This window comes from Acinonyx jubatus, chromosome B4 (genome assembly GCF_027475565.1).
Source record: "Acinonyx jubatus isolate Ajub_Pintada_27869175 chromosome B4, VMU_Ajub_asm_v1.0, whole genome shotgun sequence".
NCBI lineage: Eukaryota > Metazoa > Chordata > Mammalia > Carnivora > Felidae > Acinonyx > Acinonyx jubatus.
Window position 1 is genome coordinate 52,237,064 of NC_069387.1, and position 17,584 is coordinate 52,254,647.

The 17,584-nt window shown below is 35.1% G+C and overlaps 1 protein-coding gene across 1 annotated transcript in view; it reads left to right on the forward strand.

Moving 5' to 3' along the window:
* PDE3A (phosphodiesterase 3A) overlaps positions 1–17,584 on the forward strand; it is a 526,332-nt gene that overhangs the window by 39,360 nt on the left and 469,388 nt on the right. The window contains exon 2 of the mRNA XM_053225916.1: positions 12,394–12,598. The gene's annotated coding sequence lies outside the window, so the exon portion shown is untranslated. The remainder of the gene's footprint in view (positions 1–12,393; positions 12,599–17,584) is intronic.

A 17,584-nucleotide genomic window follows, 5' to 3' on the forward strand; every position in this document is an offset into this window, starting at 1 on the left:
CCAATATGGGCCTGTGCACATTACTCCTTTTCTCCTGTTAACTATGAAAGGATTGTCAGTGCACCTATCAGAGGCTGACATTTCTACCTGAGCACTAGACCTCCCCCCGCCTTGCTCAAGGACTTTATTACAAGTTTTCCCTCTTTATTTATGAGCATTACATTCAGCATAAAATATGCCAAACTTAAAAAAAAAGAAAAAAAAAAGAAAATTTCTTGACATCACATCCCTTCTGTCAGTGAACTTTTACTGCACAACAAATTACCGAAGATGTAGTGACTTAAAACCACATTCTCCATTGAACTTCCCCCACTCCAGATTTGCCTACCACTCTGTAGATGCATCTTTTGCTACAATCATCAATGACCTCCATGAAAGTAAATCTCTTGATAGATTTTGAGTCCTTTTCTTATTTAACCCTTCACAGTTGATTTCACTTTCATTTTTGAACTGTCTTCATTTAATAGACAGGAGATCACATTCTACAGATTTTCTTCCTGTCACTGAACACTCCTAAATTTTCTTTTGATGGGGACTCTTCCTCAATTTCCAGTTATGTCAGTGACCCAGGATTCAGCTCTTGGACATTTTTTCTATGAACACTATTTTTGTGATATTGTTCAGTTCGATTGCTTAATCTATATTCTGTAGACTCCCACGTTTATATTTCTGGACTGGGTTTTTGCCCAAATTCTAGAATCTTTTTCAAAGTGTTTACTTTCATATGTCTGACAGGCACTACAAATGTAACATGTATAAAACAAAATTTCTGATTTTCTTCCAAACCTACTCCTCCAGAGTAATCCCCTTCTGTTAGCTAATCCTATTGGACCTCCTTTCACAAATACTCAGAATCCAACCTTTTATTAACAACTAAATTCATGCCGCCATCATCTGTTTCCTAGATTATTACAGTATTCTCCCAGTGGGTTTCTGCACTTACCCTCTTTTGGTTTATTCCCAACAAATCAGAGTCGTGCTTTTAAAAACTAAGTTATATCTCACTAACAATCTAGTCAAAACCCAACAAATATTTGTGAAGTGAATGAATGAATAGCAGGAAGGTTGAGTGGATTTCTAAATTTATTGGACATTTGGATTGGCACTTGTTAGAATTGCAAATCCATATCCATGCCTAATTACAAAAAAATTTTTGCAAAAGTTTTTTGGTGTTATTAACTCTTTTTAAAAATTTTTTAAATGTTTATTTATTTTTGAGAGAAAAGGAGACAGAGCGTGAGCTGGGGAGGGGCAGAAAGAGGGAGACACAGCATCTGAAGCAGGCTCCAGGCTCTGAGCTGTCAGCACAGAGCTCAACGTGGGGCTCAAACTCACAGACTGTGAGATCATGCCCAATGAGGTGCTTGAACTCACAGACCATGAGATCATGACCTGAGCTGAAGTTGGATGCTCAGCCAACTGAGCCACCCAGATGCCCCTAGTCTTATTAACTCTTTATCTTTAACAAACATTACAAGTATATTTCCCAAAGTATGGTTTGTCTATTGACTTTTTAATGATTTTTTAAAAAATGTGTAGTGTTAAAAATATATTAATCAAATATGTCTATCTTTTTTTTTTTTGCTTCAGAGTTTCTAATCTTGATTTTAAAGTGCCATCCAACTCCTAGATTATGAATACAAATTTTCTCCTATTTTAGGTTTTGTGTTATTTTTTATTTCATTTGGAATTTTTCTTATATATGGTGTAAGGTAAGGAAAAGTGTAAAGATAGCCAACTGTGGGACACCTGGGTGTCTCAGTTGGTTAAGCATCCAGCTTTGGCTCAGGTCATGATTTCATGGTTCATGAGTTTGAGCCCAGCATTGGGCTTCACTGGAAGTGTGGAACCTGTTTGGAATTCTCTCTCCCCTGTCTCTCTGCCCCTCCCCAACTTGCATGCGCTCTCTCTCTCTCTCTCTCTCTTTCTCAAAATAAATAAATAAACTTAAAAAAATAAAGATAGCCAACTGTGCCATCACCATTTATTATATAATTTTTTTTTTCACATCTAAGTTTTCATGTTCATTTCTGATTGTATTGGCTTTGTTTTTAACTGGTATGGCAAGTTACTCTTCAGTAGTCTTAGAGTTGATTTTTTTGTTTGTTTCTTTTAAAATTTATTCTTTATAGGGGCGCCAGGGTGGCTCAGTCGGTTAAGTGTCCAACTTCAGCTCAGGTCATGATCTTGAGGTTCACGAGTTCAAGTCCCACGTCAGACTCTGTTCTGATGGCTCAGAGCCTGGAGCCTGCTTCAGATTCTATGTCTCCCTCTTCTCTGCCCTTCCCCTGCTCATGCTCTGTCTCTCTCTCAAAAATAAACAAACATTAAAAATAAAATAAAATTTATTCTTTATAGAAACCTTAAGATAATTTTATCTAACTTTTTTCCCATCCCCCTTCCAAAATAAGTCAGTTGGGATTGAAATTAGAAGGACATTACAGTTTTATATTAATTTTGGGACAATTGATATTTTCTTTCCAAGAACATCTTTTCTTTCATTCTGGTCACATTTCATGACCTACAATGAGAGTTATATTTTTGTTATGGCACTATTATATTGGAATACTTTTTACTACTTGTGTTATTTTAGATAGCTATTGCTAATATGAAAAAAAAACTGTTGTATATACCTTGTATCCAAACACTTTACCAAATTCTTTCATTCAAAATACACGATTTATTAGATTTTTAAATATGCAATCATATCATCAGCAAAATAGATCATTGTGTCTCATTAGTCTAATATTTATATTAATTACATTATGCTGATTATCACATTTATAGAACCTCCCTAAAGGTTTAGATAATGATGATAATAGCAAGAATATCTGTTTTTTTTTCTTTCCTGCCTCTGATGAATATGGTATCTTAGTGTATCTTTTTTTAGACTGATGGTTGCTTTATTTTTCACTTGGTTTTTCTCCTATTTAATTGCTTCTATTTATATTTAGTTTATAATATTTTAGTAAGAACTGCTGCTTATCTAAGCTTTAGCATATGTTAACATGATTATATTATTTTTCTACTTTAATTTTAATGTGATTATATTGATAACCTTCTTGATATTAAACTATTCTTTAATCCTCAAAATCACATCATTTTATAATAGGATATTTTTTCCCACAATGCAGAATTCTATCATCTAATATTTTGCTTAGGATTTCTGCTTCTATTTTTATTAACGAGCTTGGTTTATAGTGTTCTTTTTCCCTCTTCCTTTTTTTTTTAACGTTTATTTACTTTTTGAGAGAGAAAGAGAAAGAGAACGTGAGCAGGGGAGGGGCAGAGAGAGAGAGAGAGACACACAGAATCCAAAGCAGGCTCCAGGCTCTGCACTATCAGCACAGAGCCTGATGCAGGACTTGAACCCACGAACCGTGAGATCATGACCTGAGCTGAAGCCAGATACTTAACCGACTGAGCCACCCAGGCGCCCTCATTTTCCTTTATTTCTTCTTTTTCTTCTTCTTCTTCTTCTTCTTCTTCTTCTTCTTCTTTTTTTTTTTTTTTGGTTATCTACTTATAAAAAGAATTGAAGATTTTTACCTCTTTTTCTATGGTCTGAATATTTTGTTGTAATATATGCTTAAGTAATGACTACATTTGTCCCCTTAAACTATGTCAATTTATTGAGTGGTTTAGTTCTTTACTGGTGGACCTCCTATTGTTTAACGAACAGCTTCAGAAGGACAACAGAGAAAATCGGTAAAGAACAGAGACTTTACCTGCTTCAGGTGGCCTCAGAATCTCAGCTCTCTGTCATTTGTTTCAAGCCAACATGAGCAACAGATTTCAACCTCCCTGGCCTAATTCTTAAAAATATGTTGTATCCTTTGGCCTTGCTGTCAATTGCCCATTTCCTATGCTTATGTAAAAACACTTTTGCAACTTTTGCAGAATTTACAATATTGCTCCATTCTCCCCTTTTCAGAATAATTTAATATTAAACGGGGTTTAGGCAATTAAATTCTCTTTCAATGTTAACTTTAATTTTAAAAATACTATTAATCATACTTACATAAGGGTCACGGAGGCTTTTAAGAAATAAAATTCTCATTGTCCACTGAAACTGTACTCAGAATTCTCATAAAGTTAAAAATGGAACTACTCTGTGACCTAGCAATTGCACTATTAGGTATTTACCCAAAGGATATAAAAATACTGATTCAAAGGGGCACATGCACCTCAATTTTATAGCAATGCTATCAACAATACCAAATTATGGAAAGAGCCCAAATTTTTATCTACTGTTGAATGGATAAAGATGTGGTGTGTGTGTATGTATGTATGTGTGTGCACACAATGAATATTACTCAGTCATCAAAAAGAATGAAATCTTGCCATTTGCAATGACATGGATGGAACTATAATACATTATGCGAAGTGAAATAAGTCATCAAAACTCTTATCAGAAAGTTTCTGGTTACTAATTCAAAAGGATATTCTTATCCTACTTGAAATGTTTTCACTGTTAGACACTCTGAACCACTCTCTCCTCCAGAATGCTTTCCTTTTTGTCTGAGTTTCCTGTCCCTCTTATTTCTCTGTGCTGTGGAGTGCCAGATATTCAGCCTTTCCATGGCACTTAACTGTTTGTGTTCTTTACTTTTATTCTAAGCAATCTCCTCTCCAAATATTCTTCATATTAAGTTATCCACATTCATATCTCCATTCATTAGCTCTATGCTTCTGCTAAGTCCCCATGGGTATCTCTGGCTTAGAGAAGCAAACCTATGTGTCAACCTGCATATTGAACATTAGGACTTAGTTTACAGGAACCACAAACTCAATATGTACAAAACAGAATTCATCTTATTTTTCAACTACCTCAGTGGATTACACAACCATCTAGCTATTTGCTGAAGCCAGAAACCTAAATGTCAACCGTGTTACTACCTCTTCTGTCAATTACACTGGACTGTCAAATCATTCACTTGTTTCCCACTACCACTGCAATTACCTTACTTCATGCCACCATGATCTTTCACCTGACAGAAGGCAATACACTCCTACCTATTCTCCATGCCTCCAATCAATTTTCCTCCTGAACAGAGAGACCCTTCTAAAATTTAAAACTGGTCCTGCAACTTCCCTGCTAATGTTGTCCCCACAACCTTTGGATAAAGTCCAGAGTCCTTAATGTGACTTAATTACCCTTTCTGGCCAGCTCCTTCCTAACTATGCAGTCCCATTTCTCATCATTCCCCCCAACTTCACCACCACTCAATATATTGTCTTTGCTTCAATCACACCTACTTTTTTACTTTGTCTTAGCTGTGCTTCCCTGGTTTCTATCTCTTTTGCCTCTCAATTCCTTTACCCCTGTTCCTCTCACTCTTTTCATCTGTAACTGTCTTCAGTATTCCAAAATCACTCGATTTAATTAACAACTCTATATAATCAATACAAACTATCATAATTAATTAGAATCAATAGGGTCATTACCAGTCCTTACTCCCAAACTCAACTCCCAGCTCATTTTGTATGTTCCAGATGAGCAAAATGGCCAGCTGATGAAAAAGCCTTCTCTTGGTGATCATAAGTCCCTTTGAAAAGCAGATATAGTTTAGCGTTTTTTTCTTGGTTAACTTAAATTGTCTAGCAGTGTGCCTTATACATGATAGGTACACAATAAATAGTCATTTCTCTCTTCCTTTTTTTTTTTTTTTTTTTTAAGGACAAACACCTCTAGGTTCTCCTAACTATTCTTTCTCCAGCATGACTTGAAATATGTTGGGCTGTTTGTGCATTTGTTCCAATTACTCATTGTCTCTCTTAAAATGTCATGTCTAGGACTAAACTCAGAGCTCCAGATGTGATGTGACCAGTAAGATTACTGTCACTTCTATATAAATACTAAAAAGCTCTTAAGGAAGCCTAAGATTATCTCATTTTGTATCTTTAGCGATCACATTTTACTATTGCCATATATTAATGAATCTACCCTGTTCTTTTTCACCTGAAGTGCTATTGTGGTGACTTTTCTACACAGTGGTTAAAAATAGTATCTATGGGGTCAGTTTTTATGAGTTCAAATTTGGGCTTTTCCAATTCCAAGATGTTTGATTTTCAATAAGTTATTTAATAGCTGTAGTTGTATCATTTGAAAAATGGGAATACTTGTAGTACCAACAGTCTAGAGACATGAACAGTAGTCTTATAGATATAGATGGAGATCTAGAAGAACACATGAAAAACCTTAGCATAGTTCTGGGATGTATTAAGCTCTAAATAAATATTAGCAACAGCAGCATTATTATTATTACCATCATCATGTTTTCAACTCCTTGCTTGTGCAATTTTTTTTCTTAAAACCACAATCTTGCATGTGCACATTCTGAATTTCATTGTCTAGTAGCTATCAAGACATTTCTGAAAATGTGGTCAACTTTTTGCTTAAGGTCATGTTAAAGTTCTAACATCAACAGTTTTTCATAGTAAGAGAGGAAATTATTTTCTCTTTTACAGTTACTATTATCAGTAAAATGTTTCAGATCTTTCTAAAATATTGGTGTAGGTAAGAGAATTAAGCTGATAATCAATACTAACAATTATTCCAGTGCTCACATTTTATCAAGCATTTAAAATTAAGGTTTGTCACTTATTTTATATTGGTGATAGTTCTGCTAAGTATCAGCCAGAGTAGACTTGCTGTGTTAAAATAAATACTTATCTTTACACCTGGAATGTAAGCTCTCCATTATGCTACTAGTCAGAAAATGTAACTTATTTAAGTAATTGGATGTTTAAAATGATTTAGCATCAGCCTGTTTTCTTCCCTATGTAACACTTAATTATATCGTCTGTATAAGAAAGGAATCCCTTCAAGGTGGAAAAAGAAAATGATATAAATTTTGGAGTTTATGTTTTTGTTAATATATTCATGTCCCAACCAAAGAAGGAAAAGTGAAGCAGGAGGATTCTACTTGATGATTTGTTTAAAAAGGGAAGGAAAGAAGTGCCCAGGATGAGACTGGCATGTCAAACAATTTCTAAGAGCAATGCTTTTGTTTGCCCAATAGTGTGTATGTAGACGAGGATATTTTTAAATGCATACTTTGAACAATAACAATCCTCAGGAAATATCTTCAAACTCATTCCCAACATAACTTTTCTGTCTTTGTTAATATATTATTTGCTTAAAATTACTCCTTTTCTTTTCTGGCTACCATCTACTTCCCAGCTTCACCTTGATTTCTTCAATGCCTTGGGAAAGTACTAATACAATTTAAATCCTTATTCTTCATGACTCTAATCATAAGACCAGTTTATTCCCTCTTTCTTACAGATGAAATCATACATTTTGCTGATGTTTTGACCTATTCTTATAAACTCTGCTGTCGTAGAGTAGGAACCCTCCTGGCAAATTATCCCTTTAGGAGTCGAAGTATATTTTATTGAATCAATTATGCTGACAAATCACATAATTGAACTTTTCAGTTTTTATGGATAAACATTTTTACTTGGAATCACTCTGTTGCTCACAATGTTCATGACTGAAGCAAGACTTGATCTCATCATTAATATTATATGGAGAGAAGAACATACTTCAGGAATTTTAAAAATGATATTTCGTACAGGTTCTTTGACTCATTATTTAATATTATACACACATTCAAAGTAAAAATTGACAAAAGAAAATTGGTTGGAAAGGTTTAAAGTAAACACAAAAAGTGAGGGATTGCCTGTGAGAAATATGGATAGGAATATATCTTAACTAAAGTCTAGGAATAATCTTTATGTCCCAACTGCTTTTTAAGCTTACTGGTAACATCGTCTATTATTAAGAATTACTTATTTTACAATGGTATTAGAAAACTCCAAATGTGGATTGAGATGCCAAAGGATGCCGCCAGCATAAAACAGAGATGTGAACTGATAAAACAATATCGCCAAAGAAAGAAGGGAAATTAAATTAGGCATGTTAGACAATTAAATTAGACAATTAAATTTTACATTTTTGCAACGTAAACTAGACAAATACAAAGTTAACTAGCTAAGAGGGCGATGATCAGTTTTTTGTTGCTATTGTTTCATTTTTATGGCTGTTTTAGAACAGTCACAATTGTGGTCCTTGATATCCACCTCTAGTACAATTTTATGTGATAGAAATCTATAACAAAAGAGGCCGTATCAAAACCAAGGGGATGACTTTTTAAAAAGAAGGTAAACATTTCAAAGAATCAAGTAATTTAGAGAAAATACTCAAAGTGGGTCTGTGATTTTTTTTTTTTTTAACTTTCCACTCAAATTTTTTGTCTGGAGAGTTAGGCATTATCTGTATTTTTTTAACTTTTTCAATAGGACCTGCCATAGACCACATAACCGAATCTGGAAAGAGACTTAAAAGAGGATATAATTCAAGTCATTTTTTTAAGTGAGAAGAGAGAACTAGAGAGATTAACGACTTACCCAAAATCACACAGCAGTTATTTGCAGATAAGTTTTGTTTTGTTTTGTTTTGTTTTGTTTTGTTTTGTTTTATTTTATTTTATTTTATTTTATTTTATTTTATTTTATTATTTTGAGAGAGAGCAAGAGAGAGAAAGAGATCACAAGCAGGGGAGGGGCAAAGAGAAGGAGAGAGAGAGAATCCCAAGCAGGCTCCATGATGTCAGCTCAGAGACCTATGTGAGTCTTGATCCCACAAACCATGAGATCATGACCTGAGCCAAAATCAGGAGTCAGATGCTTAACTGACTGAGCCACCCAGGTGTCTGAATATCCAGTGCAATGCTCTCTCTTCATTCCCTGGTAGGAATTGCATGTTACTAGGTTTTGTTTTGTATTATCTAGATTGTATTCAACAAAATTCTGGAACTTAGCAGCCATCCAATAAATTCTTATTGGATGTATAAATGAAAAATGGGCCCGAGGTAGCATAGGCCAATACTCCATTTTGTTGTCATAGCTTTCATTAAGCAAATCCTGTGATTATTCCTGGTATCCATTACACACTATAAATAAAATGTGTATAACAAATATAATGTTTTTTAACCTTTCCCATCCAAATTGATATTGAACATTCCTGTGCTTGTTCAACAATTCTGGCGCAGGCTTTAAAAAAAAAATTCTAAGTTAGGGGCACCTGGGTGGCTCAGTTGGGTAAGTGTCTGACTCCAGCTCAGGAGCTTGTGAGCTCGAGCCCCACGTCGGCCTCTGTGCTGACAGCTTGGAGCCTGGAGCCTGCTTTGGATTCTATGTCTCCCTCTCTCTCTGCCCCTCCCTGCCCCTCACTTTCTCTCTCTCTCTCTCTCTGAAAAATAAATAAAAAATTTTTAAAAATTAAAAAATTTTTAAGTTATATTTTGGAGTTAGAGGCTTCAGCCAAGGACAGAAAATTGAAATAATAGTAATGTATACAGTTCAAGGATATGTAATTCTGGGAGTTTAGAAGTAAATCATAGCTCCTATTCTCAGGAGCTCTGCAAACAAAGATACCAAAGAAATGGCAGATTGCCTCTCAATCCAGGGAGGAACAAGTAACAATGACCCATTGATTGCTTATTTATGAAAATTATTTCCTTCCTGGTATGTACTTGGAAGATCAACTCAGCCATATGACTGGCACATGAGATTGAAATCAAGGTGGGACGCTATGTCACGGTAGAGCAAGGGTTTTAAAAAGCAAAGTAGAATCAAAGCAATATGTAGGCAAGTTGTTGGTGTTGCAGAAGAATATGAGCTCTAAAATGTAAGGAGGTCTAAACACGAAATACCTCTTTGCTTACCAACTTGGATAATTCATCCTGAGGAGCCTCATAGGCTTCCTGTATAACCGGAAGTGAAGACAGTTACCCTGTAGGGTTACTGTGAGGAACAAGTAGGATATTGGGAAGGCACTGGCCTTTATACACATTCTCTGTGTCTGGGCTGTTTGTCTCAGAAACATTTTTAATGTTTTCAATGTTAGTATGTATGTGTGTGTGTCCATTACGACATTGGACAATTTGACCCCAAGTTGCTGACAAATGACATTCTAGAGGTACTGCAAAAATACCGAGAAAGCTTAACCTTCTAGATGTTAAAATAAAACTTTTGCAGTGGTTCTATTTACCTTCAGTGGAAATTGTTGAAGAAGAAAAAAATCATCAGGGAGTTAGAAAAAATTAAACTACTGCACTTTGAAATGATGAAGTAAAGAAGGCAGCTTGGAAAAAGTCATGTCCAGAGACAGGTCAGTACTTGAAGAGAAAAAAACACATTTGCCATGTAGCATACTGGACAGACTAGTGGACTGTGTCCAAAGTAGTAGAGCACACCGAGGCATCCAGTATAGTTATCTCCCTCCTTCTCTCTCTTTCTCCCTCCCTTCTCCCCCATTCTCCCCCTCCCCTTTGTCTCCCCCCTCTCCTCCCCCTCTTTTCTCTCACCTTCATTTCTTCTTCCTCCAGTTTCCCTGCCACCCCCCTTACTCACTCACCTACAGATGTGATAAAGTCTCTGCCTCATTTAACAAAGGATACAACTATTGAGCTAAAACCAGTGGCCTCAGAGAGCAGACACAAAGGCAACATGCCTTGATAGAGCTTCTTGAGGCCTGCCTGGATCTTTAATGTGGGAATGCAGTGGACAGGAAGATTCCTTGAGTAAGGCATGGTCTCATTAATCTGGGAAGATTAATTTACAGCTGTGCCATGGTTCTTTGTCACTTGAGGCTTAGGGTATTCTTCAAGACAGCATGTAGACTTAATATTTTTTTAAAGGACATATTTGTAGGCAATGAGAGCCTACACATTCTCAAGTGAACCCCAGCATCCATGTTTTTATCCTATAAACAGCAAAATTAGTGTTCAGTCATCCCTAGTTGGTTTCTCTCATTATGTCCAGATACATTCTACATGATCCATTCCCCACAGTGATAATCTAACTCTGATATTTGGAGTATCTTTTTATGGAATGGATAAGTTCCATAATGGATTAGGCCTCAGGACCAGAATTTTTAATCCACTTCAGACTTTTAGAGTCAATAACCATTTACACAAGTGCTTTTAAAAAGGTTTCCCTGCCTATGAAAACGAAGTCACCTTGGGCTTATCACTTGCTGGAATAAAATAATTGAGTATACAAATAACCTAATTTGTATTGGTCAACATACAATGTGTTAATATATATATTATTCTTTTAGCAAACTTTGCACTGCATTCTCCTTTTTAATATCATCCTTTGTTTTCCTTTATGATGATTAAATAATCACTAATTGGATTCCACCAGCCATCTCTTCATGCTGGCTTTTTTTTTTTTTTTTTTAGTCCTTTTGTTTTTTTCCCATAAGTCTCTTAAATTTTCTTTCCTCCCTCTCTCCCTTTTCCCTTTCTTTCTCCTCTTTCTTCCTTATTTAACATGCTTCAAAAATAAAAAATATAAAAGTTATTTAATGAAAATTTGCCTTCCTATGAATCCTTTATTTGCTCAGTAAATATTTTACCTCTCCCATGCCTAAGGTAACCACTATTACTAATTTTCTGTTTATCCTTTCAAAGAATTTGTAAGTATAAGCCAATAAAATTGTAGATTTTGTCCCCTCTTTTAAAAATACAAGTGGTAGCACACTTTCATTTAACAACAGATTATTTTCAATCTTATGCTATTAAAAAAGTTGCAAAGAATAACCACATAAATGCATCATTTTCCATACATGCAATTATACCTTAGGATAAATTCCTAGAAGTAATTTTGATATTATGAAAATGCTTTCCAAAGGGCTCTACCAGTTTATATTCCCATCAACAACAGATGAAAATCTCTATTTCCCCAAATTCTTACCAATCACATGTGTCCTGAACTTTTGGGTTTTCACTAGTCTGAAAGGAATGGGGAGCACAATGTTTCCCAGTGCTGTTTATATTTGTATTTCTCTAATATGAATAAGGTTTTATTTTAAATGTTATTTAAATTTTTAAAATTTATTTTAATTTTTAAAATACTTAAAAACCGTTTGTACTTGCTTTCTTGTGAGTGTTTCTTTTCATATTATTTAACTATTTTTTTTCTATTGGGTTATTGCTGATTTTCTTACCAATTGATAGCTCTTTATATGCCAAAGACATTAACTCTTTGTGACATAAATTTGGACTATATACTTTTTAGAATGTCATTTGATTTCTTGACTATGCTTATGATATTTGGTTTTTTTTTTTTGCCATGCAATAGATTTAATTTTTATGTAGTCCAATGTATCCATTTTCTCTTATAGTTCCTAAATATTGTATTATAATTAGGAGGATTTTTTTCCCAGTCTTATCTTATAAAAATAATTCTTCCATGTTTTCTTTTACAGTTTTGTATCTCATATTAAGATATTTAATCCATTTAGATTTTTTTTTTTCTGGTATATAGTATACATTATGTGGAATTTATCCAACTTTATTTTTCTATTTGGCTCCCCAGGTAAACCTATTCCTTGGTATTACTACAAAGCCCATATTTTGGAGACTTCCACTCTTGGGAAGAAGACATAGATGTATTTTTTTCCATTCCTCTCCCTAAGGACAGTTAGAAACTCTGGGCGTTATATGTAAAACACATATGAGAAGACTCTGAAAACTGAAAAGAAAACCACTAAGGATCTTGAGACCCAAAGAGCAACTCAGTGGTGAGTTCCTTGGGTTTTATTTTGAGCTTATATAACCCAGACTTGGAACTGAAAAATCAGGAAACTGAAAAATGTCAATAGGCACAGACAAAAAAATAGCCCCGACAAAATCCAACTCTTTGTAGCCAAATGACCAGGAAAGGGCAGCCTAGCAAGGCACAAAATGTTTAGACAATAATCTCTCTACTCTAGCCAAAAACCACAGAAAAAATGTGGCCTTACTTCACCTAAACCACCAAAGTCTGAGGCTCCCCCACCTACCCCTTCCCCATGACCCATGGTCTCAGGGAAGGCTCAATAGAGAATCAGGAATCTCATTCCCACCCAGCATTGAAGAATCTACCAGTCATCTGTGGTGTGGCATTACTACAAAAGTAGTAATGAGGCACTTCTACCCCTCCCATCTAGAGTGGTATCAGCAGAACTTACTGCAACCCAAGACTTTCACTAACACCTCCGATAACAATGACCCCCAACCTCGCCCTTCAGGTGTCAGCAGAGACTGAATGAGAACCTGGTTTTTACCTGTACCTGCTGAGGTGACTCCTCCTTTTCCCCTGCCAGAGTTCTGTCAGAGGAAGCTAACTAAAAATGGAAGGTTTAAATAAGATCTAGAGTCTCATAAGTCTCCTAAATGTCCAGGTTTCAATAGAAAGTTACTTGCCATATGAAAAACTAGGAAAATCTCAACTCAGATGAAAAAGACCATCAGTAGATGCCAACACTAAGATGACAGAGATGTTAGAATTACCTGACAAATATTTTAGAGTAGCCATCATAAAAATGTTTCAACAAGTAATTATGAACATGCTTAAAACAAATTAAAAAATAGAAAATCTCAGCAAAGAAATAGAACATTACAACAAAGAAATAGGAGCTATAAAGAAAAGCTAAATGGAAATTTTAGAATTGAAAAAATGTAAAGGTAAGAACTCAGTGGATAGGCTCAATAGCAAAAAGGAGTGGGGAAGAAAGAATATGCAAAGTTGAATATAGAACAACAGAAATTACTCTGAACAATAGAAAGATAATAGATGGGGTAAAAATTAACAGAGCCTCTGGGGACCACTGAGGCTACTGTAAAAAGAGATCTAACATTATGTTATCAGAGTCCTGGAATGAGAGGGGGGGAAAAAGGGAAGGCTGAAAAATACTTTAGAAATAATAGCTGAAAACATCCAAAATTTGTCAAAAGACGTAAACCTACAGAATCAGAAAGCTATGTGAAATCCAAATAGGATAAACACAAAGAAATCCACAGCAAGATGCATAAATCAAACTTGTGAAAACTAAAGGTATAGAAAAAAAGTCTTGAAAATAGCAAAATAATACTTCACCTATAGGGGGGAAATAATTTCAATGAGGGTAAATTTCTTATCAGAAACCATGAAAGCTGGAGGGGGTGGCACAATGTTTTCCACAGAATTCCATATCCAGCAAATATATAATGCAAAGTATTTAATATATTTAAGAAAAATTTTATCAGGGCACCTGGATGGCTCAGTCAGTTAAGCTTCTGAATTCAGCTTGGCTCATAATCTCGCAGTTTGTGAGTTCAAGCCCTACCCCGGGCTCTCTGCTGACAGCACAGATCTGCTTCAGATCCTTTGGCCCCCTCTCTCTCTGCCTCTCCCTCTTACTCTCTGTCTCTGTCTCTCTCTCAAAAGTAAATAAACATTTATTAAAAAAACATTTGATCATATTAAGGTGAGTCCATTTAATCTTGCATTTTAAAGGATTGTTTCCAAGATAAACTTTTAATTATCAAACTATATAATACACTTTAATGCAGTGGTTCTCAACTTTTCCTTAGGAACTGTTTACAGTTTTAAAGTTCATTGAGAACCCCAAAAGGTATGTTTATGTGAGCTCTACCTATCAATATTTCCTATATGAGAAATTAGAGCTGAGATATTTTAAAAATATTTATTGTATTTCAGAATAATGGTAATAACCCCATTACATGTTAATATAAATATCATAGACTTAAAAGTATAATTATCTTCAAAACAAAATTTGCTTATGAGAAGGTTGGCATTGTTTTGCAAATCATTTCAATATCTGGCTTAATAGAACACAGCTGGAGTCTCACATGCTTCTGCATTCAATCTGTTAGGGTATATTGTTTTGGTTGAAGTGCATGTGGAAAATCTGGTTTCACACAGATATATAGTTGGAGAGCACTGAGTATTTTAATAGATTTTTGAGAAAATTGTCAATATCCTTTGACATTTTATCAAAGTTCAGCAAATACATCCTAGTTTTTAAAATAGTAGCCACAATGTGGATTCTTAAACCGTATCAATGGAGTCTTGGTATTCTGTTGCATTAAAATCTATTTTGCTCTTCAAATGGATCTTTCATCTGTATCACTTTTGTAAAATCATGCATTGGTCACTTGGAAAATACTGGTTCAGGGACTTATACAGGCCTTCCAAATATTGGCCCATTTTATCAAATAGTATAAGAGGCACTTTTCTCAGCATCATTGCAGTTCTCATCCCCAAAACTCTTTTAAGTATTAGAAAGCTGTCAAGCTCAGAGTAGCAGATATAATTTTTCCAGGATTCTAATTTTTTGCTTTTCGGTGGTTTTTCCTTGAACTAATATGCTTACTTTGTTCATTTTCAAAAACCTGTCTGCTAAATACCAAAATCAGATTAGACGTAGATTGTCAATTATTCTTTCGTGTGAAAATGGTTTCATGAAAAAAAAAAAAGCAGCTGGTTCCACTCACAGCTGAAACAATTTCACCAGCGCTTTCACTGAAACAATCATCACTCTTTGGTGTAGAACAGGAGTGTTCTTTGACCTTCTATTTTGTCATGTTTTTGTCAGTTTTTTTTAAACATATCGTCTAGGGCTGAGGTATAATAAATTAAGATTTTTTTTTTTTTTACCACTTCAACAAGGACATACTTAAGTAAAGCTGGAAATTTGTCTGTTTTTGCAAGTGTCTGACACAAGAAAACAATGGCTGCTATTACAGTTAGGTGTTACTGCACTGATTTCTAAAATGGAAACAATTTTGCCCATTATTATTTGGCAGCACCAATATAAATGTCTACACAGTGAAATGAGCATATAATATTTTAGTAGTGTTATGAAAGTATATTTGATCACCTGAACCTCCTCAAAGTGTTACCAGGGTCCTTAGATGTCCACAGATGACACTCTGAGAACAACTGGTTCAATGTTTAGCCAGTTTCTATTAGTTGTCTCCTGTAAGCAAGGGTACATTTAACATATTTTAACTTTTCTCTCTCTTTCTCCATCAACTGACATTGGTCAATAGTGCTATCTTTCTTCATATTTACTTTTGTACTGTTAAGTATGCTTAAACCTCTATTAATTGATCTGCCAGCATTAAATGATATCCTTTGACTCCAGAGATTACAGATGAGGTAATGAGCAAACTTACTTTACCTTCAGCCTCCCCTCTCTTTCCTGGCAAATTTTTATTGGTTCCATCATTTCTGCATTTTCAGAGTACAGTTACCTTTTGTTTTGTCACTGCAGTCCCTACACCTGTCTTAGCCTTTGTGATCATTGCCAATTTCTCAGCCACAGTTTCTCTATTTGTCTGACTGCCTGAAGTATTTCTCAAGAAGTGCTTACAGAAACGTTTCCCAAGTTTTTGTAGGCATCTTTTGAAAGATAATTTGGCTATATATTAAAACCTTTGTGTAAGCCTTCTTTTCTTGAGTGTGTGCATCTTGTACTCAAGACAGTTGTTACCCTGTAGCCTTCTGCTGTTAAATATTATGCAGGAGAAACGTTAGGCCAGCCTGCTTTTCCCTTTACAAGTGACATAGTGTCCTTGTCTGGCTTCCATAAGGATCCTTTGTTCATTTTTGAAGTCTCATATCTTTGAAAGAATATCTTTGTGTTGATCATTTTGTTCAACTTTTCCTGGTACTCAGGGTGTTCTTCCATTACCTACGTTAACATCTTTACTTAATGAAGTTTTTATTATAAATTAAATTTTTTTCCTGGCCCATTACTTTGTATGTCCTTGAATCTCAGTTGTATACATATCTTCCTCCACTTAGGAGGGGTTATATCCTGAAAACCCCATTGTAGGTTGGAAATACCGGGGTGTTGAAAATGTATTTAATACACTTAACCAACTTAAATGTGCTCACAACCTTTGTATTAATGAGCCGATAGTTGGGCAAAATCATCCAACACAAAGCCTATTGAGTAATAGTGTGTTAAATATCTCATACAACATATTGAATACAGTGCTGACCGTGAAAAGGGAAATGATTATCAGGTACCGAAAGGCTGTTAAGTGTTGGGATTCTTTACCCTTGCGATCATGTGGCGACCCAGGAGCTGTGGCTCAATGCTACTGCCCAACATCACAAGAGAGGCTAACCTGGGAGAAGATCCAAATTCAAGGTTCAAAGTTTAGTTTCTATTGAATGCGCATTGCTTTCACACCATTGTAAAGTGAAAAAATCTTAAATGGAACCATCATAAGTCAGGGAATGTCTATATTGGAACTCCTTTACTTTTATCTTCTTATTCTATCATTTCTCTCCAAAACTTTTACAGTTTTTTATTTCTTCTTTTTAAACTTGCAGTCTCTATTTGCTATGTCCCATGCTGTGTTTTTCATGAAGAACTTAGAGGAAACTATGCACTTTATTTTCAGGTAAAATGTGTGTTGTTATACAGATCTTTCTTTTCTTAAGTCAAGCTCAACAAAAGCATAAAACTACATATGCTTCTTGGAACAAGCAGTCAGTGCTCAGTAGTGTCGAATATCCCAGAAAACTTAGTTCCTACCTGATGTTGAAAGATCTCATCTCCAGGAATGTAGAGCAAATCTGGAAGTTTATCTTTCTCTGCCCCCAATATTGATAGTAACAGTGTTAGTGATGGTGGGGATATGTTTGAAGCCACGATTCTGGTAGGTCTCTCAGCTTTGCAAATGTAACTCTCATTTGTGTATGAAATTCAAAGATCTAGTTCTATTAC